The sequence below is a fragment of the Lycium barbarum genome, chromosome 2 (genome assembly GCF_019175385.1).
Source record: "Lycium barbarum isolate Lr01 chromosome 2, ASM1917538v2, whole genome shotgun sequence".
NCBI lineage: Eukaryota > Viridiplantae > Streptophyta > Magnoliopsida > Solanales > Solanaceae > Lycium > Lycium barbarum.
In genome coordinates, this window is record NC_083338.1 from 1,283,992 (window position 1) to 1,310,341 (window position 26,350).

The 26,350-nt window shown below is 34.5% G+C and overlaps 1 pseudogene; it reads left to right on the forward strand.

The window, feature by feature from the left end:
• The first annotated feature begins 7,979 nt into the window (after positions 1–7,979).
• LOC132629199 (cysteine-rich receptor-like protein kinase 2) lies at positions 7,980–26,021 on the forward strand (annotated as a pseudogene).
• The last annotated feature ends 329 nt before the right edge of the window (positions 26,022–26,350 follow it).

Here is a 26,350-nt window from a genome sequence, read left to right on the forward strand (position 1 = left end):
CAAAAATGCAGTGTGGGCTGCGTCTATGTTGTGAAGTATAGGTCACTGGTTTGATGGTAAAAAATTATCTGCATCGGGTGTTTACACAAAATCAATAAATATAAGAAATATGTCTTGTATATACACTTTTTAACACTTAATTATGGTTAAATAATATGCATTTTCACTTTAACTTGTTGATCCTCAAGGTTAATTGTTTAGTCAATAAGATATAGACACTCTGGTGATCAACATATAATGCAACTTTTCTGATAGTCCGATTTTCCCTCGTGATGACTGTTGAAGATAAGGATCCTGATATACAGGATATACATCCTGATATACAGGGATATACCGGATATACACAAAGATATACATTAGTGTTTGTTATCCGGCTACTTGAGTTGTAGTTGTACTCAAATTCTTGTATGTATCTAGTTGTGCCATGATAAGGCTTAGGTAGTATTGTTTGTATTAGAATATAACTCATGTATTTTAAGTGTAGTAGGCTAAGGTCTCCATGTATCTTCACTCCTATAAATGGAGCACATGTACTCGACTATTCTGATCAATAATAACAAAGTATTCCCTCTGAGTAGCTTGAGATTTCTACATGGTATCAGAGCATTAGAACTTTTCTCGCTGCTTAAGTTGTAAAACCTTGAAACTGTCCTTTCTCTATCCACTCTCAATGGCTCCAAACACACCTACGACTAATACCCTCTCAACTTCATCACTGCACCACCCTATTGCCTCATGTTCCATCAAACTTAAGCCAACGAACTACTTGATATGGAGGACACAGATGTTGCAACTTATTCAGGTGATGAGATTGACATATCTCATCAAGGAAGATGCAACAGCACCATCATCTGTGAAGGAAACTGGAAAAACTGCTGAAATCAGTTCTGGAGAAACTGTAGACAGTAGTAGTAATGAAGATTGGGAGGAGAAAGCTGTTTTGCTTAGGAGTTGGATTTCAGGAACTCTGACAGAAGAAAGTATGTACCTTATAGTAGGATGCACTACTGCTAAAGAGATGTGGGAGTGCTTGGAGGAAGCCTATCTACAAGCAACCAAAGATAAGGAGTTTCAACTTAAACAACAGTTGCAGAATGTTAAGTTGGGAATCAAACAGGTTGATGATTACATTAAAGAGTTCAAAGGCATCTGTGATGGACTTGCAGCCATACACAAGCCTGTTGATGAAGACAGCAAAGTGATCAATTTTGCTAGAGGATTAGGCCTGAAGTACAAGACCTTCAGAATTGTCATGTTAGGTAAGGCACCCCATCCTACTCTAAATAAATTTTTCAATGCACTCAGGGGATTTGACATGAGAGAGGATGAAGAAGAAGTGCCTCAACAGAACTTTAACATGGCATTTGGAAGAGGGCACTACACTCAAAGAGGCAGAGGAAACAACAACTTCAACTCAAAGGGAAGAGGTTTCAGGCCTGCTGGCCAAGGAAGCAATAATCAAATAATCAGAACAACTCAGGTGGAACTCAGAACAAAGGGAAAGATGCTTCTGAGTCATGCCAGATTTGTGGTAGAAATAACCACACTGCTTTAAAGTGTTTTTACAGGTGGGATTAATCATATCAAGCAGCAGATGAGTTGCCATAAGCACTGAGTGCTATGAATCTGCAGAACCCAACCAATACAGATGATGCAATATATATAGACTCAGGTGCAACTAGTCATTTGACTAATAACTCAGGTAATCTGTCTGAACTTAAGAGTTATGATGGTTCTGATAAGATTATTGTTGGAAATGGTTCTAAGTTAGATATTAATCATATTGGAAACACAGTTAGAGCAGGACTGAAACTAAAGGAAGTTCTTGTAGTACCTAAGATCAATAAGAACTTACTTTTAGTCAGTAAAATTGCAAAGGATAATTCATGCACTCTTAAATTTGATAAGTCTCATTTTGTTGTTAAGGACAAGAAGACAAGGAGTCTACTGGCCAAGGGAACTAAAAAGGAAGGCTTATATGCATTGGAGGATAACAACTTGTGTGCCTTAACTGCAACACAAGACTGGAAGAAATCAGACACTATTTGGCATACTAGATTAGGACATCCTAGTTTAAAGTCTTTACAAATTTTAAGTAGAAATAGTTGCATTGATGTTAGGAGTTGGAATAAAGTGCCTAGTGTTTGTTCTAGTTGTCAGTTGGGAAAGAGTTGTAAACTACCATTTGGTTTGAGAAATAAAATTGAGAAAGAACCTTTGTTAAAAATTCATTGTGATCTGTGAGGTCCTGCTCTAGTTGAATCATCTCAGCATATGAGATATTATGTGGTGTTTGTGGATGATCATACAAGATATTCATGGGTTTATCCTTTGAGAAAGAAATCAGAATGTTTTGGCATTTTTCTCAAATTCCAGAAAATGGTAGAAAGGCAGTTTTCAAAGGTCATAAACTTTTTTCAGTGTGATGGAGGTGGTGAGTTCATAAAAACTGAATTCATCAAACATTTGGAAGATTGTGGCATCATTAGACCTATTTCTTGTCCTAACACACTAGAACAAAATGGAATTGCTGAGCGAAAACACAAGCATATAGTTGAAACTAGACTAACTTTACTATTTCATGCCAAGTTGCCTTTGTTCCTATGGGTAGAAGCATTCTTGACAGCAGTGTTTCTCATAAATAGATTGCCTTCATCAGTATTGAAAATGGAAACACCTTTTGTTAAGTTGTTTGGTGCTCAACCTGACTATAACAGTCTAAAGGTGTTTAGATGTAGGTGTTTTCCATACCTAAAGGGCAGTACAAAGTTCAGTCCAAAAACTTATCCATGTGTATTCATAGGTTACAACAGTTTGCATAAGGGATATAAGTGCTATCATCCTTCAACAAGAAGAGTATATGTTTCTAGGCATGTGATAATGAGTCTCTACTACCTTATGTCCACTCAGATCCAAGGCAGGTAGCACCTGATGTTTCAACACACTTAGCCACTTTTACTGAATTTTTCTCTAAGTTACAGGTACAAAATTCAGGAGAAGTGCTGCCTAGTGATCATGATGATCATGGTGATCATGACCTTGCAACTACTGATGGTATCACTTCAGGGGAAGTAGTGCCTACTGATGGTGCAACTACTGATGACACTCAACATAACATGTTGCAGTTTACTCAAGCAGCTGAAGATGCAGCAACTAATCTTGATCATGCAGAAGTTCCAGATGATCATAATGTCTCTGATGATCATATTGAGTCTGATGATCACTTTGAGTCTGTTGATCACTCTGATAATCCCATTGAGTCAAGTGCAGCACAGGAAAATACTGTTTCTGTATATAATCCTCAAGGTATACAGTTGGAAGTGGATTTCTCAAAGTGGTTCAATCCTGCTAGTCAACATCAAGAAGTAACAAGTGTTGATCTAGATCATGCCTTAGACTCAACCAATACAGCTCCAGCAGTGTCAATTGTAGATCCTACAACTGATGGTGAACAAGGCCATCACATAGTGACAAGGTACAAGTCTAAGAATGTCCCTATAACTCATGTTTCTCTTACTGCTAGCAGAATAGAGACATACAAGGAACCAACAAATATTAAGCAAGCTTTGAAGAGTCCACACTGGCTTCAAGCAATGCAAGAGGAGATTGATGCCTTGCATAACAACAAGACTTGGATACTGGTGTCTAAAACAACATGGATGAACATAGTTGGCTCAAAATGGGTGTTCAAAACCAAGTTGAAGGCAGATGGAACCATAGACAGACATAAAACAAGACTAGTTGCTATAGTTTTTTCTCAGCTTGAAGGAATTGACTTTGAGGAAACTTTTAGTCATGTGATTAAAGCCACTACCATAAGAGTTGTGTCGTCAGTTGCAATCAGCTCAAATTGGCAGATCAAGCAGCTAGATGTCAAAAATGCCTTCCTACATGGTCATTTACAAAAAGAAGTGTATATGAGCCAACCTCCAGGATTCATTGATCTCAGGTATCCCAATCATGTATGTTTCCTAAAGAAAGCATTGTATGGCCTCAAACAGGCACCTAGATCCTGGTTTGACAGATTCAGCCTACATTTACTTCATCTAGGATTCATTTACAGCAAGGTAGACTCTTCTTTGTTTATACTACATTGCAAAAGAGGCACAATTTTGCTTTTGTTGTATGTAGATGATATCATAATAACAGGAAGTAATTCTGAGCATGTCTCAGAGATCAGTGTTTTAAAAGGTGTTTTTGAGGCGAGCCTCGGGGCGAGCCCCGGGGCGGGGCGTACCAAAAATGCCTCGGGGCGATGGGTCGGGGCGCAAGTCCCCAAAGGCGTACGCCCAGCAATTTGGGGCGTACGCCCAGGCGTTTGGGGCGAGTTTTTTTTTTGTTGGGGCGTAAGCCTAGGCGTTTGGGGCGAGTTTTTTTTTGTTGGGGCGTAAGCCCAGAAAACTTCTTCAAACTAAAATGAAATTTGTTAAATAAGTCCTTAGTATAATGCCCAAATTTTCAAAAGTCAACATGTAATTACTCAAATATTTTAAAAAGGAACTGAAACATTAAATTTAAAAGTCAAGACCTTTTTTTATTGCTAGAATGCCTAATATATGTTCTTTTGCAATTATTTATCTTGTCTTCTACTATCTCAAAAAAGTAACGAGCAGTCACTTATACTTGTAAGTACGTATAATAGATTGTTCTAATTAGTTTTTTTGTGGGGGTGGAGTATGTATATGTGTGTATATATATATATATATATATCACTTATTTATTGTTTTCTTCAATTTTTTTACGTTATTTAACCAATTTAAAAGTATTTATTATAATTATATCATTTTATAAAATACTAAAAATTAAAGTCCCATGAGGCTTACGCCTCGTGCCTCGGGGCTTACGCCTCGCTGAGGCAGACATAAAACGCCTCGCCTTACGCCCCCGCCTTTTAAAACACTATCAGAGATTACCATCACACTAGGCAAAGAGTTTGCAATGAAGGATCTTGGTCCTCTTCATTTCTTCTTAGGCATTGAAGTCAAACAGTTCTCAGGAGGAATTCACTTGAGTCAAAGCAAGTATGCTGCTGAACTTCTGCATAAGTCTAACATGACCCTGGCCAAAGCAGTGCATACACCCCTGGCTCAGAAGCATGGATTACAAGAAGCAACAAGTAGTCATGTTGATGTCTCTTTGTATAGAAGCATTGTTGGGAGTCTGCAGTATTTAACCCTCACCAGGCCTGATATCACTCATGCAGTCAACTTGGCTAGTCAGTTTATGCAGAGTCCAAATAGTGAGCATCTTCTAGGTGTCAAAAGAATCCTCAGATATGTCAAAGGAACTCTGCAACATGGTCTCAGGATTATCTCACAGTCTTCTTGCAGGTTATATGGTTATTCAGATACATATTGGGGAGGTTGTCCAACTACTAGGAGATCAACTACAGTTACAACATCTATCTTGGAGCAAATTGCATTTATTGGGCATCCAAGAATCAATCTACAGTAGCAAGATCAAGTGCTGAAGCTGAATATAGAGCATTAGCATCTACTGCATCTGAGATGACATGGATCACCTACATTCTTCATGTTATTGGCGTGTACATCAAAAGAGTTCCTATATTGTACTGTGATAACTTAAGTGCTCTATATATGACTGTTAATCCTGTGATGCATACAAGGACTCAACGTGTTGAAATGGACTACCACTTTGTTAGAGAAAATGTGGCTAGAGGACAATTGCTAACACAGTTTGTAAGGTCAAAGGATCAGCTAGCTGATATACACACTAAGGCCTTGACAAAGCAAGTGTTTACTGGTTTCAGAAGCAAGCTAGGAGTGGCAGTTCCTCCACCCACTAGCTTGAGGGGAAGTGTTGAAGATATACACAAAGATATACATTAGTGTTTGTTATCCGGCTACTTGAGTTGTAGTTGTACTCAAATTCTTGTATGTATCTAGTTGTGTCATGATAAGGCTTAGGTAGTATTGTTTGTATTAGAATAGAACTCATGTATTTCAAGTGTAGTAGGCTAAGGTCTCTATGTATCTTCACTCCTATAAATGGAGCACACGTACTAGACTATTCTGATCAATAATAACAAAGTATTCCCTCTGAGTAGCTTGAGATTTCTACAATGACAAACTTTTCATGTACTTTAACATCTAAGTTAATTGATTATAGGATATAATCTTTTTGTTCATAGAAAACTTGTTTTGTTAAGAATACTGAAGCAACGTGTAAATTAAGTTGATAAAAGAAACTTGTATTATCGACAAAAACTTGACTTCTCTGCAACATGCATGTCGTGTCATCACATAAATATCCAATTCCTTGGACCAACAGCGTAAGATATACTTCAAAAAAGAGCATATTTATTCAGTCATAAAGTGGAAGACTTTGAAAATATTACACTCTAGCCCCCACAAAATGGTTGACTTGAACATTAATCTCTCAGTTTCATTTTATGCTGTCTTAAGTTGGTTGAATAAGGAATCTAAGAAAATGGAAGATGCTTTTAAATTTTGTGATCTTATACTTAAAAAGAACATATTTATCTAAAGTTCTAAGTGGAAGAATTTGAAAATATTATAATATAGCCCCCACAAAATTAATGGTTGACTTGAACACTATTCTCTCTGTTTCATTTTATGCATCTTAATTTGATTGAGTAGGGAATTTAAGAAAGTGGGGAAACTTTTAAAGTTTGTGTTTCTTATACTTACAAAAAGAGCATATTTATCTAAAGTTCTATGTGGAAGACTTTGAAAATATTATACTCTAGCCCCCACAAAATGGTTGACTAGAACATTATTCTCTCTGTTTCATTTTAAGTGTCTTAATTTGATTGAATAAGAAATTTAAGAAAGTGAGGGAGGAATTCAAATTTTGTGATCGTATACTTACAAAAAGAGTATATTTATCCTAAGTCCTAAAGTGGAAGACTTAGAAAATATTACATTCTAGCCCCCACAAAATGGTTGACTAGAACATTATTCTCTCAGTTTGTTTCATTTTATGTGTCTTAAATTGATTGAATTAGGAATTTAAGAAAATAGGAGAGACTTTTAAATTTTGTAATCTTATACTTAAAAAAAGAGCATATTTATCCAAAGTTCGAAGTGGAAGACTTTGAAAATATTATAATCTAGCCCCCACAAAATGGTTGACATGAACATTATTCTCTCTGTTTCATTTTATGCGTCTTAATTTGGTTGAATAAGAAATTTTAAAAAGTGGGAGAGACTTTTAAATTTTGTGATCGTATACTTACTAAAAGAGTAACTTTATCCGAATTTCTAAAGTGGAAGACTTTGAAAATATTACACTCTAGCCTCCACAAAATGGTTGACTTGAACATTGTTTTCTTTATTTCATTTTATGTGTATAAGTTTGACAGAATAAGGAATTTACCAAAGTGAGAGAGGCTTTTATATTTTGTTATCTTAAATTTAAAATGTTTAATATATCAAAATATTAATTGAATTCTATAATTTTAAACCTACCATGTAGGATATTAAAATTAAATAATTACTAAATATAAAGTGACATTCTTTTTTTAAACAAACTAAAAATAAAAGAAGTAAGACTCACAAACAAAAATGGAGAGAGTATTAACCTTCGCTTTCTATGAACTCTAAAGCAAAGTATAGGGATATATGTGTCTTTAATCAAATAGATCGACCAGCTGATTGGATTAACAAAAGAAAAATTATTGAACATGCAAATTGTTCTTCACTTTGAGTTTATAATTTTCCCCTTCAAATTTATCATTACTGATTATATTGTAATTTTCATATTACATATATGGTCGTAAAAAAGTATATATTAATTGACATGGAAGCACGACGTGCAATGCATGTGCAAAGCACGTGTCCAGAAATTAATGTAAATAAAAGTGGTACCTTCTTAAAGTTAAAATTTTAAATGAATGATATCCATATGTAATATGGTATTAAAGCAAATATAAGTGTTGAAGCTGTATTACAAAGAGAGATTTATCTTTCAAAGTCTTTCATTGCTATTACTGTATTTTTAAGTCTATCTTTTGAAAAAATCACACAAACAATCTTTCCAACAAATCCACTTGCTTCCTTCTTGTTGACTTCTCTCCCATAAACTTGTTAATATAATCACTATTATCATTTCCAGTTTCATTCATTCATCAAAACTTTTACGTCTTTTTTATTCCTTCATTTTCTTCCCTTTACTCTCTGCTGCCTCATCACCTTGTTTCTATAACTTTGACAGCAACTGATCATTTTGCATGGGTGATCTCTGTTTGCGACTCAAAATCTGGCAACTTCTGAGCTCTCAGATCGAACTTTGTGAGTGTTCCTTTTGTTTTTCTCTTCTTATTTTGTTTTCAAGATGTCGACCCCAACTTATTAAGGACTGAGACATGTAATAGTTGTTGTTGTTGTTAAATAATTTACTTGCGATCTTGTGTAGATTGTATGAAGTTTTCCAACAGTTTTCACTGACATGCAATTATGTCTTAGCTTCGGCACAAAACAGTTATCCATTTCTTTTTTCTTTAAAAAGTTCTACTCGGAAGTTTGGTAAGGAATATATGAACAAAAGAGAAAATCATGGGGTGGTAAATAACTATCCGTCCTTAACCAGAAATCTTGAGTTCGAGACTTGGAAAATAAATTCCTTTTGATAGTGAGCTCTGCACTCTCAAAATAGGAGTTCTCAGCACGAATCCGGATTAGTCTTGCTCTCCTTTTTTTTAAAGACGAATTTATACCACTAAATGGCGTGTCTAGCGGCTTTCTATGTTAGATATCCAATTTGTTCTACTTATTTTTCTAAGAAGTATATAAACAAAAGAGAAAATTATCAACATTGTGATGGGTGATAGGTATTCCGTCATCCTTAGCAAGAAATTTCGTGTTCGAGTCTTAGAAATAAAGTTTCTTTTGATAGTGAGCTCTTTAGTCAAAGTGGGACTCCCTGGTAAGATTTCGGATTAGTCTGCGCTCCAATGCGAGTACTGCCAAGTAGAAAACTATGTATAACAAGAGAGAGAAACGATCATTGTATGAAAAACGATCGCTAAGTTCAGTGGTCGTGAAGTGTTTGTATAAAACCTGCAAAAGTAAAGATTAACTATGATCAGGTTGACTTAAAAGAAAGAGGACAAATTTACCCTCTTCTTTTTGGTTGTAAGGGGTTGTTTGGTAGTGTATAAGAATAGTAATGGTGGGACAAGTTATGCTGACATTATTTTTTTATCGGACTAACTGGTTTATTGTACTATTAAATAAATTGTGTATTAGAATGGAATAGTACAGGATAAGGCGTATTAAAATAAGAATAGTACTGGTATTTTTAATGCCATGGTTTACTATGGATAAGAATAGTACTAAATAGGGCTTATAACTAATAAGTAAAGGTTGAAATGGAAAACACTGCCAAACAAGAGATTAAATAATACCAAAGCTAATACCAATATCATTTTCTCTGATAGCTCTACCAAACGATCCCTTAGTGTCTTCCGTCGAGTGGATCATTCGCCTATTAGTTCTACAATATCTAATAGAATCAAGTTCTAAGCTGTGTGGCGACAAATTTAAGATTTGAATCTTAATTCGAGATGCCACTGAATTAATTTACCATTTGAATTACTGGATTCGAAATTTAATATTTTGAAGATCTACGTCAAAAACATTATATTCAGCTGAATCCGTAGTTAATACTATTTATCTGGCCCTAGTGGGTTGGTTGAGTTTTAATTTCTATGCTCTCACTATATAAAAGGTATTTACACATTTAAGTGATTTATTAGGTAATTACAAATAAGTCTGTTGATAAAAATTATTTTATAATTTGGTAAACTTAGGAACTAACTTCTTAGAATATATTAATTGACATGAGACGCACGTGGAATGCGCGTGCAACACACAAGTCCAGAAAGTAGTGAAAAACCGGTACCTTCTTAAAGTCAAAATTTTCAATGAATGACATACATATTCAACATGGTATTAAAGCAGATATAAGTGTTGAAACTGTATTACAAAAAGAGATTTTATCTTTATTTAAACCATGAGAAAAACTTCTACTTACACATGAAAAGGCGTGTTAGAGACCAGCCATACTAGTGTATTGGACGTTTAGATAAGACGGATGGATATTTATGTAATAGTCACCCTTAGTTCCTTCCAGAATGTCTTCTTGGTCGAAGAGCTCCTTTTTGACTAGTAAGGAGACATAAGAAATTCTAATAGTGACATAAATATTATGTCATATTTAAACACACAAGTTCAGAGTTTTATTGTCACACGGAGCATTATGACATGTTTAATATTACTTCATTCTTATAAAATTTTCATTTTTAAGTTTCATGTCAAATCAAATTGTATCATGTTATTAATTAAAATGAATGGAGGATCCTTTTTCTTCTCCTTATTATTTTAGGTTTGGGCAGTAAGTAATAAAATAGAATAAAATCCCTCATCCCAACCAAAGTGATTTTTAGTTGGATCATTGATCTGCATATTTATCAAATCAGTTCATTTTAACCAATTTATATTCAATCCAACCCGTTCATTTGACAAGTTTATGTTAAAAGAGGTGCGTCCTTTCAATGTCTTTTGTAGCTGTTACTGTTTTTAAGCCAATCTTTTAAAAAACTCACACAAATAATCTTTCAACAAATCCTTCACCCACTTCTTTCCTCTTGTTGACTGTTTCCGACCCGAAAGGAATGGAAAATGAAAGAAGAATCTGTGTACACTATCTATGGAGTGGAGTGACTATTTTTAATCTCTTCTTCCCTATCTCCCCCTTTTTTGCCTTCGGCTATTACCGGCTGGCGAGGCTTGGCCCAACATTGGATTTGTTTGAAAACTTGGTCAAAAGCGGCATAGGCTGTGAATCGAATCTCTCTGTCCTCTAACCAAATTAGCACATCTTCCTTTCTCTTTGTTGAATAGTGGAGCTCCACTCCAGTGAAGCAAGACTGAATCCGGAGAGTTCGATCCATGTACTCTGTTCTGTACACTACTTCTCTCTAAAAAACTTTTTAATATAATCACTCTTTATCATTTCCAGTTTCATTCATTCATCAAAAACATTTACTTCTTTTTTATTCCTTCATTTTCTTCCATTTCTCTCTGCCTCATCACTCTGTTTCTACAACTTTGACCGCAACTGATCATCGGTTAGCCTCGACGATCTCTTGTTGCGACTCAAAATTCAGTGAATTCTGAAAGCTCGGTGCTCAGAGGATCGAACTTTGTGACTGTTCCTTTTCTTTTCTTATTCTTTTTTCACTGAGATTCAAGTTATGCCTTTTTATTAGTCATCTATTCTCCATTCTTTTTTTTTTTTTTCAAAAAAAGTTTGGTTGAGATTTCTGTAAGAAGTATATAAACAGAAGATAAAATATTGACGTTGTGATGGGTGATAGGTATCCCTTCATCCTTAACCAGAAATTCCGTGTTCGAGTCTTAGAAATAAAATCTTTTTTGATAGTGAGGTCTTTAGTCAAAGTGGGACTCGCCGTTGAGATTTTAAATTAATTTGCGCTCCAATGAAAGTACTGTCAAGTAATGCACGTGTCCAGAAACTAGGAGGGAATTAAAAGTTTTTATGTAAATACTTTTTATGTCGTGAGCAGAGTAGATTAAAACTCAACCAGCCCACTAGTGGGCGGATATATAGTATTAGCTGTGGATTCAGCCGAATCCAGTGTTTTTGAATCAGATCTTAAAAATATTAAATTTTGACCAGTAGCTCAAATGGTCAATTAATTCTAGGGCTGGGCATAGATACCGAAAACCGAAAAATCGGACCGAACATAATTAATTCGGTTTTTCGGTTTCAGTTTTTGTTTATACCAAATTCGAGGTTTGGGTTCGGTGTTCGGTTTCGGGTCAACGGTTCTTCGGTATTTCGGTTAACCAAAGTTTTTATTTTTATTTTAAAGATTTACTACATGAATAATTTTTTTATATTTTTTACAACACTCTGTCCACTCTCTCAAGCCCAAATTAATGTATCCAAGTCCATCCCTATAGAGTATAGACCCAGCCTAATTTCATTCACTTAACCTAAGCCCTAACTTCATTTCCTCGCTTCCTCAATTCCTCTCCTATGTCCTCAGTTTAATGAAATGATGAATTGCAGTCAGTTTAATTAATGATCAGCTTGACATTCATAATACAAAAGATTACATCACGAATTTAAATTTTCCAGTATTTATTCTTAAATGTGATGTCTGTCTCGAATATAGCTAATATTTACATCTTCAGCTGTTTAGTTTATGTATATTAGAAGTTCAGAACCTTTGGTAACTATTCTTCATGTTGGCCTTTGATAGGCTCTGTTCATGATCCATTTTCTTGTTGCTTCTTAGCTGCTTAATATTATTCTCTATATGATATCAACTTCTATGTTCTCTTATGTTTTTTGACTTTTAAGTTATGTAACAAAACAGTGTGGTATTGGAAGTTAACATAGAAGTCAGTATTTTGGTGATGATGTTTACTTATATATAGGACCTCGTCATATATATGAAGCTTCTCATTTTGAAACAATCAATAAGCATTTAATAATCAGTACTTTGCAGTCTGCACAGAGCCATCCAATTAAATTGACCTTGCTCGATAAAACGATTATTAGCTGATAAAAATGCCCACCCCTAATTTTACAAGCAGAAATTAGCCCATTTCAGGCCCATACTAAAAAAAAAACTGAATTAAAAAAACCGAAACCAAACCGAACTTCAAAAAACCGAACCGAACCGAACTAATTCGGTGTGGTGTTCAGTGTCCACTTTCAAAAAACCAAAAGCGAAAAACCAAACCGAACTTTGAAAAAACCGAACCGAAAAACCGAACGCCCACCCCTAATTAATTCGATAGAATCTCGAATTCATAAAATTCAAATCTTAAATTTATCGCCACACAACTTTAGAACTTGATTCTTGTAGATGTTGTATGAATAATAAATGAATGATCCACTAGACAGAAGACACTAAGGGGAGGATCCTTTTTGGGGTATTAACTTTGGCATTATTAAATCTCTTGTTTGGTAGTGTTTTCAACCTCTATTTATTAGTATTAATATTTAATACTTAGCTCAGTTGGTAGAGTGAGGGACTATAGTGTGTGCCAAAATCCCTAGGTCGCTGGTTCGAATCAGGAGGCCGGATATTATTTTTTTGATGAGCTCTCTAATCAATTTGAAGCTTATTGCTTCTTTGCGGATGTTAAAGAATACAAATATAGAATGCACTCTTTGCAGGCATAAAAAAAAAAGTAATTACAAATAGATCTCTTGATAAACATTATTTTGTAAACTGGAAAACATAGGAACTAACTTTGAAGAATATATTAATTGACATGAGATGCACGTGTTTAGAAACTGGTGTGAATAAAAAATGGCACTTTCTGTAAGTTAAATTTTTTAAATGAATGATACACGTATCTAATATGGTATTAATGCAGGTATAAGTGTTGAAGCTGCATTAAAAAAAATTGTTTGAAACACGAGAAAAATGTATACTTACACACGAAAAGGCATATTAGGGACATAATTAATTGGAAAATAGCCATACTAGTGTATTGAACGTTTAGATAAGACGGATGGCTATTTATGTAATAGTCGGCCTTAATTCCTTCTAGAATGCCTTCTTGGTCGAAGAGCTCCTTTTTGACTAGTAAGGAGACACAAGAAATTCTAATAGTCACATCAATATTATGTCATGTTTAAACACACAAGTTTAGAAGTTTTATTGTCAAACAAAGTATTATGACATGTTTAATATTAAAAATTTATAAAATTCTCATTTTTAAGTTTCATGTAGAATCAAATTGTATCATGTTATTAACTAAAATGAATGGAGGATCCTTTTTCTTCTCCTTTTTTATTTTGGGTTTGGGCAGTAAGTAATAAAGTAGTATAAAATCCCTCATCCCAACCCAAGTGATATTTAGTTGGATCATTCATCTGCATATTTATTAACTCAATTCATTTTAACCAATTTAAATTCAATCCAACCCGTTCATTTGACAAGTTTATGTTAAAAGAGGCGTGTCCTTTCAATGTCTTTCATAGCTGTTATAGTTTTTTAAGCCTATCTTTTAAAAAATTCACACAAATAATCTTTCAACAAATCCTTCATCCACTTCTTTCCTCTTGTTGACTTGTCACTAAAACACTTTTTAAAATAATCACTCTTATCATTTCCAGTTTCATTCATTCATCAAAAACATTTACTTCTCTTTTATTCCTTCATTTTCTCTCATTTCCCTCTGCCTCATCACTTTATTTCTACAATTTTTACAGCAGCTGACATCAGTTTACCCCAACGACCTCTCGTTGCGACTGAAAATTCAGCGAATTTTGAACGCTCGGTGCTCAGAGGAGTGTTCCTTTTCTTTTCTTATTCTTTTTTCACTGGGATACAAGTTATGTCTTATTTTCAGCGCAGAACAGTTATCCAACTTTTTTAAGACAAATTTATACCACTAGACGGCGTGTCTAGCGGCCTTATTTATTAGTCATCCATTTATTCTCCTTTCTTTTCCTTTTTTTTAAAAAGTTTGGTTGAAATTTTGTAAGAAGTATATAAACAGAAGAGAAAATATCGATGTTGTGATGGGTGATAGGTATCCCTTCATCCTTTGCCAGAAATTTCGCGTTCGAGGCTCAGAAATAAAGTCTCTTTGGATAATGAGCTCTCCCTCCTAAGATTTTGGATTAGTCTGCGCTCCAATGCGAGTACTGTCAAGTAATGTACATGCAATGCACATGTCCAGAAACTCGGAGGGAATTAAAACTTTTTATGTCGTGAGCCGAGTAGAAATTAAAACTCAACCAACCCACCAGGGGCAGATATATAGTATGAACTACGGATTCAGCTGAATCCAATGTTTTTGATTCAGATATTAAAAATATTAAATTTCGATTCCAGTAACTCAAATGGTCAATTAATTCAATAGAATCTCGGATTCATAAAATTCAAATCTTAAATAGTTCGCCACACAGCCTAGAACTTGATTCTCGTAGATATTGTAGAAATAATAGGCGAATGATCCACTAGACGGAAGACGCTAAGGGGTCGTTTGGTAGAGGTATTAGTGGTATTAACTTTAATATTATTAAATCTCTTGTTTGGTAGTGTTTTCAACCTCTACTTATTAGTAAAACATTTAATTTCTTAGCTCAATTGGTAGAGCGAAGGACTATTGTGTGTGCCAAAATCCTTAGGTCTCTGGTTCGAATTCGGAGGCCGGATTTTTTTTTTTTTATGAGCTCTCTAATCAATTTGAAGCTTCTTGCTTCCTTGCGGATGTTAAAGAATACAAATATACAATGCACTCTTTGCAGGGAAAAAAGGTAATTACAAATAAATCTCTTGATAAACATTATTTAGTAATCTGGAAAACATAGGAACTAACTTCTTAGAATATATTAATTGACATGAGATGCACGTGCAACGCACGTCCAAAAACTAGTGCAAATAAAAATGGTACCTTCTTTAAGTTAAATTTTTAAATGAATGATATACATATTTAATATGGTATTAAAGCAAAAATAAGTCTTGAAGCATTATAACAAAAAGAGATTTATCTTTGCTTGAACCACGAGAAAAACGCTTACTTACACTTGAAAGGCGTGTTAGAGACATAATTAATTGAAAAATATCCATACTAGTATATTGAACGTTTAGAAAAGACAGACGGCAGTTTATGTAATAGTCGACCTTAGTTCCTACCAGAATGCATTCTTTTAATGGAAGAGCTCCTTTTTTACTAGTAAGGAGGCATAAGAAATTTTTATAGTCAGACAAATATTATGTCATGTTGGAAGACACAAGTTTCAAAAGTTCATTGTCATACAAGATATTATGACATGTTTAAAATCAAAAATGTAAAAAATGCTCAATTTTAAATTTCATCTCGAGTCAAACTGTATCATTTTATTAATTAAAATGAATAGAGGATCCCTTTTCTTCTCCTTTTTATTGTTGTTTTGGGCAGTAAGTAATAAAGTAGAATGAAATTTCACATTCCATCCCAAGTGACTTTTGGGTGGATTATTGATCCGCACATTTATTAACACGGATCATTTTAACCAATTTAAATTCAATCCAACCCGTTTATTTGACAAGTTTCTGTTAAAACAGGCGTGTCCTTTCAAAGTCCTTCATAATTATTAATTTTTTCGTAACTCTATCTTTTGAAAAAATTCATACAAATAATCTTTCCAACAAATCCACTTCTTTCCCTACTGTTGACTTGTCTCTCACAAACTTATTAATATAATCACTCTTATCATTTCCAGTTTCATTCATTCATCGAAAACATTTACTTCTTTTTTATTCCTTCATTTTCTTCCATTTCTCTCTGCCTCATCACTCTGTTTCTACAATTTGTTTTCCCCGACGATCTCTCATTGAGACTCAAAATTTGGCGAATTCTGAACGCACGGTGCTCAGAGGATCGAACTTTGTGAGTGTTCCTATTTTTTCTTATTTTTTTTCACTGAGATTCAAGTTATGTCTTAGTTTTAGCACAGAACAGTTATCCAACTTTTTTTATGACGAATTTATACCACTAGACAATGTGTCTAGCTGCCTTTTATATTAGTCATCCAATTTGTTCTCCTTTTTTTTTTTTTTCCTTTTAAGTTTGCTTGAAATTTTTGTAAGAAGAATATAAACAGAAGAAAAAATATCGACGTTGTGATGGGCGATAAGTATCCCTTCATCCTTAGCCAGAAAGTTCGCATTCGAGTCTTAGAAATAAAGTCTCTTTTGATAGTGAGCTCTTTAGTCAAAGTGGACTCCTCAGTAAGATTTTGGATTAGTCTGAGCTCCAATGTGAGTATTGTCAAGTAGCGCACGTGCAATGCACATGTCCAGAAAGACGTGCAATGCACGTGTCTAGAAACTAGGAGGAAATTAAAACTTTTAATGTAAATACTTTTTATGTCGTGTGCAGAGTAAAAATTAAAACTCAACCAACTCACTAGGCTCGGATATATAGTATTACCTATGGATTCAGCCGAATCCAATGTTTTTGACTTAGATCTTAAAAATATTAAATTTCGATTCCAGTAACTCAAATGGTCAATCAATTCAATAGCATCTCCAATTCATAAAATTTAAATCTTAAATTTGTCGCCACACAACTTAGTACTTGATTCTCGTATATATTGTAGGAATAATAGGCGAATGATCCACCAGTCGGAAGACACTAAGGGGTTGTTTGGTAGAGGTATTAGTCGTATTAACTTTGGTATTGTTTAATCTCTTGTTTGGTAGTGTTTTCAACCTCTACTTATTAGTATTAACATTTAATACTTAGCTCAATTGTTAGAACGAAGGACTATAGTGTGTGCCGAAATCCATAGATCGCTGGTTTGAATTTGGAGGCTCTATATTTTGGTTTTTGATGAGCTCTCTAATCAATTTGAAGCTTCTTCCTCTTGTTGACTTCTCTCTCACAAACTTATTTATGTAATCACTCTTATCATTTCCAGTTTCATTCATTCATCAAATACATTTACTTCTTTTTATTACTTAATTTCCTCCCATTTCTCTGTACCTCATCACTCTGTTTCTACAACTTTGACAACAGCTGATCATCAGTTTGCCTGACGATCTCACATTGTGACTCAAATTCGGTGGATTCTGAGCACCCAGCGGTTAGAGGATCGAACTTTGTGAGTGCCTTTTTTTTTCTTATTCTTTTTTTCCTGAGATTCAAGGGATCAAATAATACCTAACCTAATACATGTATCATTTTCTCTAATACCTCTACCAAACGACCCCTTAGTGTCTCCCATCTAATGGATCATTCGCTTATTATTTCTACAATATCTAGTAGAATCAAGTTCTAACCTGTGTGGCGACAAATTTAAGATTTGAATTTTATGGATTCGAGATACCATTGAATTAATTGATCATTTGAGTTGTTGGATTCGAAATTTAATATTTTTAAGATCTAAGTCACTTAATATACACTTAATATATAATAATAATAAAGCCATTCGAATAAGCTAATTGTTCATCTCTTTGATTTTGAAACTATTCCCTTCAAATTTATCATTATTGATTATATTGTAATTTTCATATTACCTATACCATCGTAACAAGTATATATTAAGTGAATGGCACGAACATACGATGCACGTGCAACGCACATCACCAGAAACTAGTATAATAAAAGGAGTACTTTCTTAAACTTAAAATTTTAAATGAATGATATACAATTTAATATGGTATTAAAGCAAATATATGTGTTGAAGTTGTATTACAAAAGAGATTTATCTTTGCTTGAACCACGAGAAAAATGTTTATTTATACGTGAAAAGGTGTGTTAGAGACATAATTAATTGAAAAATATCCATATTAGTACATTGAACATTTACATAAGACGGATGACTATTTATGTAATAGTCTGCCTTAATTCTACCAGAATGCCTTCTTGGTCGAAGAGCTCATTTTTGACTAGTAAGGAGACCTAAGAAATTTTTATAATTCCACAAATATTATGTCATGGTTAAAGACACAAGTTTCAAAAGTTTTATTGTCACACAAAATATTATGACATGTTTAAAAATCACGAATTTATAAAGTTCTTATTTTTAAATTTCATGTCGAATCAAATTGCATCATGTTATTAATTAAAATGAATGGAGAATCCTTTTTCTTCTCCTTTTTATTTTTGGTTTGGGCAATAAGTAATGAAGTAGAATAAGATTTCTCATTTCAACCCAAGTAACTTTTGTGTGGGTTATTAATCTACCTATCTATTATCTCAATTCATTTTGACACGCTTAAATTTAACTGAATCTACTTATTTATTCCTTCATTTTCTCCCATTTCTCTCTGCCTCATCACTATGTTTCTACAACTTTGACAGCAGCTGTTCATCAGTTTGCCTCGATGATCTCTTTTTGTGACTAAAAATTCGGCAAATTCTGAGCACTCAGTGTTCAGAGGATCGAACTTTGTGAGTGTTCCTTTTTTTTTTTCTTTTTTTTTCACTGAGATTCCAGTTATGTCTTAGTTTTATCCAACTTTTTTGATGAATTTATACCACTGGCGGTTTTTTTTTCTTTCTATTAGTTATCCATTTTGTTCTCCTTTTTTTTTTTTTTTTTTTTAATTTTACTTGAAATTTGGTAAGAAATATACGAACAGAAGAAAAAATCATCGACGTTGTGATGGGTGACATGTATCCCTTCATCTTTAGCCAAAAATTTCTCGTTCAAGTCTTAGAAATAAAGTCTCTTTTGATACTGAGCTCTTTAGTCAAAGTGGGACACCCTCGTAGGATTTTGGATTAGTTGGTGCACCAATGCGAGTACTGCCGAGAAGAAAACTTTAAGAGAGAGAGGGAGAGAGAGAGAGAGAGAGATAGAGAGAGAGAGAGAGAGAGAAAACTGCTCCATTGTATGAAAACCGATAGCTAAAGTTCACTGGTCTTATTTTTCTATGTATTTACACCGCTAGACAGAGTGTGAGTGTCTAGTGGCCTTTTAAATAATAATAAAAACTAATCATCAAAAAGGAGGAGTACAAGCAAGTGAGGCTAGACCTTATCTTACTTTACCTGCAAAAATATTGATTAACTATGATAAGGTTGACTTAAAAGAAGAAGGACCAATTTACACTTTTACCCTTTTTTTTTAGCTGTTAGGGGTTGTTTGGTAGGGTGTACAGGAATAATACTAAATAGGATGCATCAGTAATGCTGAGATCAGTAATGAAGAGACTAGTTATGCTAGCATTATTTTTTATCGACTGTTTGGTTTATTGTATAAAATGAATGGGATGTACATTAAAATAGGAATAGTATTGATATTGTTAATGCCATGGTTTACTATGTCTAAGAATAGTACTGAATAGGGTGTATAAACACAGTTATACATAGGTTGAAAACACTACCAAACAAGGGGTTAAATAATACCTAAGCTAGTACCAGTATCATTTTCTCTAATACCTCTACCAAACGACCCCTTAGTGTCTTCCGTCTAGTGGATCATTCGCCTGCTATTTCTACAATATCTACAAATTTAAGATTTGAGATGCCACTGAATTAATTGATCATTTGAGTTACTGGATTCAAAATTTAATATTTTTAAGATCTAAATCACTTACTATGCACTTAATATACAATGATAAAGTCATTCGAATAAGCTAATTGTTCATCACTTTGATATTATAATTGTTTCCTTCAAATTTATCATTACTGATTATATTGTAGTTTTCATGTTACCCGTACCGTCATAAAAAGTATATATTAATTGACATGAGACGCGCATTTAATGCACGTGCAACACACGTGTCCAGAAACTAGTGTAAATAAAAGTGGTACCTTCTTAAAGTTAAAATTTTAAATGAATGATATACATATTTAATATGGTATTAAAGCAGATATAAGTGTTGAAGCTGCATAACAAAAAGAGATTTATCTGTGCTTGAACCACGAGAAAAACATTTACTTACACGTGAAAAGGTGTGTTAGAGGCATAATTAATTGAAAAATATCCGTACTAGTATATTGAACGTTTAGATAAGACGGATGACTTTATGTAATAGTTGGCCTTAATTCCTACGAGAATGTCTTCTTGGTCAAAGAGCTCCTTTTTTACTAGTAAGGAGACATAAGAAGTTTTTACAGTCACACAAATATCATGTCATGTTTAAAGACATAAGTTTCAAAAGTTTTATTATCACACAAAATATTATGATGGCATGTTTAAAATCACGAATTTATAAAATGCTAATTTTTAAATTTCATGTCGAATCAAATTGTATCACGTTATTAATTAAAATGAATGGAAGATCCTTTTTCTTCTCCTTTTTATTTTTGGTTCGGGCAGTAACTAATAAAGTAGAATAAGATTTCTCTTTCAAGCCAAGTAACTTTTGTGTGTGGGTTATTGTCTTATTGATCTACCTATCTATTATCTCAATTCATTTTGACGCGCTTAAATTTAACTGAATCATCTTATTTATTCCTTCATTTTCTCCCATTTCTCTCTGCCTCATCACTCTGTTTCTACAACTTTGATAGCTGCCGCTCATCAGTTTGCCCCGACGATCTCTTGTTGCGACTCAAAATTCGGCGAATTCTGAGCGCTCAGTGTTCAGAGGATCAGACTTTGTGAGTGTTCCTTTTTTTTTTCTTATCATTTTTTCACTGAGATTCAAGTTATGTTGATGAATTTATACCATTGGACGGCGTGTCTAGCGGCATTTTTTTAATTACTTATCCATCTTGTTCTCCTTTTTTTTTTTTTTTTACTTGAAATTTTAGCAAGAAGTATATGAACAGAAGACAAAATCATTGACATTGTGATGGGTGATAGGTATCCATTTAGGGGGTAAATACTAACGAATAGTCAATTATAGGAAGACAATTAGGATAAAAAATAATTTGAGTGTGCATCAAATAAATGGTGCCAAATTTAGGGGTCTTGAAATATCATGCCATTCGATTAAGTTGGCTAAGACCCCCTTTTTTAAGTAAGATTAAAACGTTTGAATCTGACTATGAGTATTAAGATATGGATACTAATTATTTAAAACTGTTAGTTTGCTCAACCACTGAACATATTAAACTTGTCTATATTTAAAAATTAATAAAATAATATTAATTAATTTATTACTATATCAATGAATTTTTATATATAAAAAAAGAGTTAATGGTTAAAAAACACACCTGAACTAATTAATGATTAAACAACACACCTAAACTAACACTTTTTTGCGAGTTTTACACCCACCTGTCAGTTGTTCCCTTGTCATACCTGAACTATCACCATCTTGTAGATTAATATTCATTTACAGAGTAGTATTCACAATAAACAAATTATAATCTTTCAGAGTTTTTAGTCATTCAATCTTTCTTATTTTTATCATTTTTATAGTACGTCAATTAGTCCTCTCACATTCTTTTCTATGTTGTGCAGTTCATTTGGCAAAATGGAGATACCAGCCCCTTCAGTTTTTTGTAGTCTCTTATTTACTGTGTTGTTCCTACTACTACCAGATATATCAGTGTCTGAGCCAAGATCCCAGACAGTCCAGATCATTTGTGGAAACCAACGCGAGCATAACACGACGATTTTCGTCCCAAATTTTGTTGCTACTATGGAAACTATAAGCCAACAAATGAGAACTAGAGGATATGGAGTAGGATTTACTGGAACTGGACCAGATAATGAATATGGACTTGCCCAATGCTATGGTGACCTTTCGTTATCCGACTGCGTCTTATGTTATGCTGAAGCGCGAACTGTTGGTCCCCAGTGCTTCCCTTATAACGGAGCGCGTATTTATCTTGATGGTTGCTTTATGAGATCGGAAAATTACTCATTCTCTGAACAGTACTTAGGTCCGGAAGACAGGCATGTATGCGGAAATAGGACGACAAAGGGTTTGTTGTTCCAACAGAATGCTAGGTAAGGGTGTTAAATGAGCGAGTTGAGTTGAATTTGGACGGGTCAAAATGGATTGAGTTAATAAATGGGCGATTGATATGGGTTGGGCTAAAAAGTGGGTCATAACCCAACCAAGATCAACTCTTGCTAAATTTTAATTTCTTTGTTTGTTCTTTTATATTTTTTAGTCCCTAATAAAACTATTTTTTTTTATAACATATCAAACGAAATAAAAAATCTTTTGAAATATTTTTGACAAGATTTCTCATGGGTCAATTATGGTACAAATCAGCCCAATTTTTTGATGGGCTGAGCTAATAAATGGGCGGGTCAATTACCAGCCCAAACTTGGGCAGGTTGGGCGGTTCATATTTTCATATGCTAATTTTGCTACTTCTAATGCTAGGCAAGCCGTTCAGCAAGCAGTTGCAAATGCACCAAGTAATAATGGCTACGCGCGTGCTCAAGTGTCAGTGCCCGGTCCTTCCAATGAGACAGCTTATGTTCTTGCTAATTGTTGGAGGACGCTGAGCGCGAATTCCTGCGCAGCATGCTTGCAAAATGCATCTGCCTCCATGTTGGGATGCTTGCCTTGGTCGGAAGGTAGAGCGCTGTACACCGGATGCTTCATGAGGTATTCCGATACAAATTTTCTCAATGCTATTTCTACCAATGGAGGCTCATCATCAGGAGGTACCTTTATGCTTTTTTGTCCTGGTTTACCTTAATTTATCGACTGAAAAACAGTGTTGTCAACAGGCAAGCTTAAACCGTGCTGAAGCCCTGAAGCGAGGCGCAAAGCATGTTAAGCGATTCGCCTCGCTTAATTGATGCTTCATTGTTGTCATCAAGGATCTGGCTCTAAGGCATACTTTTCCTTGCCAATGAGCGTAATCGTAAAAGGGGACACTAAACAACTGATACTTCATTTTATCATAATTTTTATCAATTTCTTTATATTTGTTATTCGTGCTTATAGTTATTAGTCTTGAACTACATGTACATATTTTTGTTTTTTCTCCATTTGAGGCTTCTTCATTGAGGCCCACGCTTTATTTGCGCTTTGCGCTTAAAGCCCCAACGGACCTTAGAGCTTTTTTGCGCTTTTGCTTTGATAACACTGCTGAAAAAGTAATTTTGCTGATAAATGGTCTTTTTTAACTTTTGAATGATCATATTGCAGGAAAAGTTGCAGTCATTGTCATTGCCGTTGTAAGTTCCATGCTCATTCTGGGAGTAGGTGTTGTCATTGGTATTTCTGTCTGGAAAAACAAGCAAATCCAGAAGAAGAGAAAAGGTAAATCCTTCTGTGCCAAAATTAGTTATATAAGTCATTTATGATATCGATTATGAACATATTTTGCATCTTTACACTAAAACTGGTTCAGTAAAAGCAGAAAATAGCAAATATTTCTAGCTGCACACAACTGTAATGGAAACAGTTTCCAAGAATTAACTTGAGGTGTTATGGTCTGCTTTTCCTGGAAACTTTGAACTTGTCAGGCTCAAATGATGCCGAAAAATTAGTGAAGATCCTTCATGACAATAGCTTGAACTTCAAGTATTCAACACTTGACAAAGCCACAGGGTCATTTGACGAGGCCAACAAGCTCGGGCAAGGTGGATTTGGCACGGTTTATAAGGTACGTAATGGATGAATGTAGTGCAAATTGATATGTTTTGAAGTTGTTAATTGTCCATCATACTAATGCAATACTAGAAGTGTTCGCTTTAAAACTAGTCTGAGGCGCGATTTGTTGCAGGGTGTTTTGGCAGATGGGAGAGAGATTGCTGTCAAAAGGCTGTTCTTCAACAACAAACACAGAGCTGCAGATTTTTATAATGAGGTTAACATAATCAGTAGCGTCGAGCACAAAAATTTGGTAAGGTTATTGGGATGCAGCTGCTCAGGACCAGAAAGCCTTCTTGTATACGAGTTCCTCCCTAACCAGAGTCTTGATCGCTTCATATTTGGTAAGTAATCAGACTTTGCAACAATAACAACTACTTCTCAGTCCCAAACAAGTTAAGGGCCGGCTATATGAATCCTCATTATCACACCAACCAAATTAAGTTGAACTCATGTCATCATCACATAAACTAAAAATAAAAATAAGTTAAAGCCAAACCTCCCCGCAAATGTGTCGTTTGTCTGAATTTTTTTTTTTTGTTATAGCGAAATGTTGTTATAGATAACATGTAATATAATATAAAATGAAAAATTGGTTCCAAAGAAAACTTGGCTGTTTTAGTGAAATGTTGTTATAGAGGATGATTGATATAGAGAGGTCTGATTGTATAAGTAACGCACTTTGCCTTAAAAGACTAAATAGTGTGTTTTCACATAGCCACACCAGAATGATTTGGTCGCGTATCTTGATTCTAACATTAAGTTTTGACAGATCCTGTCAAAGGCAAAGCTCTAAACTGGGAGAAAAGATTCGAGATAATTATAGGGATCACGGAAGGTTTGGTATACCTACACGAGAACACAAAGACTCGAATAATTCACAGAGACATAAAAGCAAGCAATATCCTGTTGGACTCAAGGCTCCATGCGAAGATTGCTGATTTTGGGTTGGCTAGGTCATTCTAAGAAGACAAGAGTCATATAAGCACTGCCATTGCTGGCACATTGTTAGTATTTCTTCGTCTCATTTTCTAATTTGTCGCATGAAAGTACACAAAAACACGAAGACCAATATGATTTACCTTTCTAATATGAAGGGGATATATGGCTCCAGAATACTTAGCACATGGCCAATTGACAGAAAAAGCAGATGTTTACAGCTTTGGAGTTCTTCTACTGGAAATTGTTACGGGAAGGCAAAATAACAGGAGCAAAAATGCCGAATACACAGACAGCTCAGTTTCCATTGTAATTTCTGATCAATCACTTTTTTTCTTGAACAAAATTTTCAATCTTGAAAAACTTACCGGTCTTAACTAATATTGGATGAAATTAACAGGTGTGGGAGTACTTTCAACGCGGGATAGTGGAGGAACTGTTCGATCCGAATCTCATATTGCTTAACTACCATACGATCAATGTGAAAAATGAGGTTGCGAGAGTTTTACATGTCGGACTTTTGTGCACTCAAGAGATCCCAACACTAAGGCCATCCATGTCAAGGGCATTACAAATGTTCGTCACGAAAGACGAAGAGTTGCCTCCTCCTACTAATCCGCCATTTGTGGATGAGAAAACCATGGAACTTCATGATCCTTGGGAGAAGTACTTGCTTAAAGAAGGCGATTCTGCTTCGATTGCTAACTTATCCCACAGTTCTTTTTACCCCAGATGATGATGTCCGGCCCGGTGCTCTGAAACTGATGTAAAAATTATAAGCATCATTTTGCCCCGTGTTCTTGAAGTAGACTTCATCATGATCGAGCTGTTAGTTACAGCAACGCCTCAATCCCAAACAATTTGGGGTCTGGCTAGATGAATCCTCATTGTTCCATTTAAGCTTTAATAATTTTGTTCCTAGCTAGAGATGTCTGGATGAATACACAAAGTTTTTCCAAGGCTAGTAGAAAATATAGCTCAACTCAAATAAGTTACAACAACAACTATGCTTCAATCCCAAATAAGTTGAGATCGGCTAGATGAATCCTCACTATTCCATTTGAGTTCAACTTATGATCGAGCAGCTAGTTGCTTTGCATGACCAAAATGGGAAATAAAAATACTGGAATGCACATTGTGTTTCCAAGGCTAGTAGAAATTATAGGAAGCTAGTTCAAACACACGGTAGTGATTTTTGTTAAATTTAAAGGTAAAATTTTGATGTGCGTAAATACTTGGTGATTCCTAATAACTTTTGCACATTGATAATTTCACTAAGCACGTGTTTCTTTCTGCCCTATAAATTGTTGAAAAAACTCATATTGAATCTCTCAAAGTAATTTGAACAAAAATGTATGTAACTTAGACAAACCGATCTTTATAGGATGATGAATAAACCTCATTATAATTTGACATAAGAGT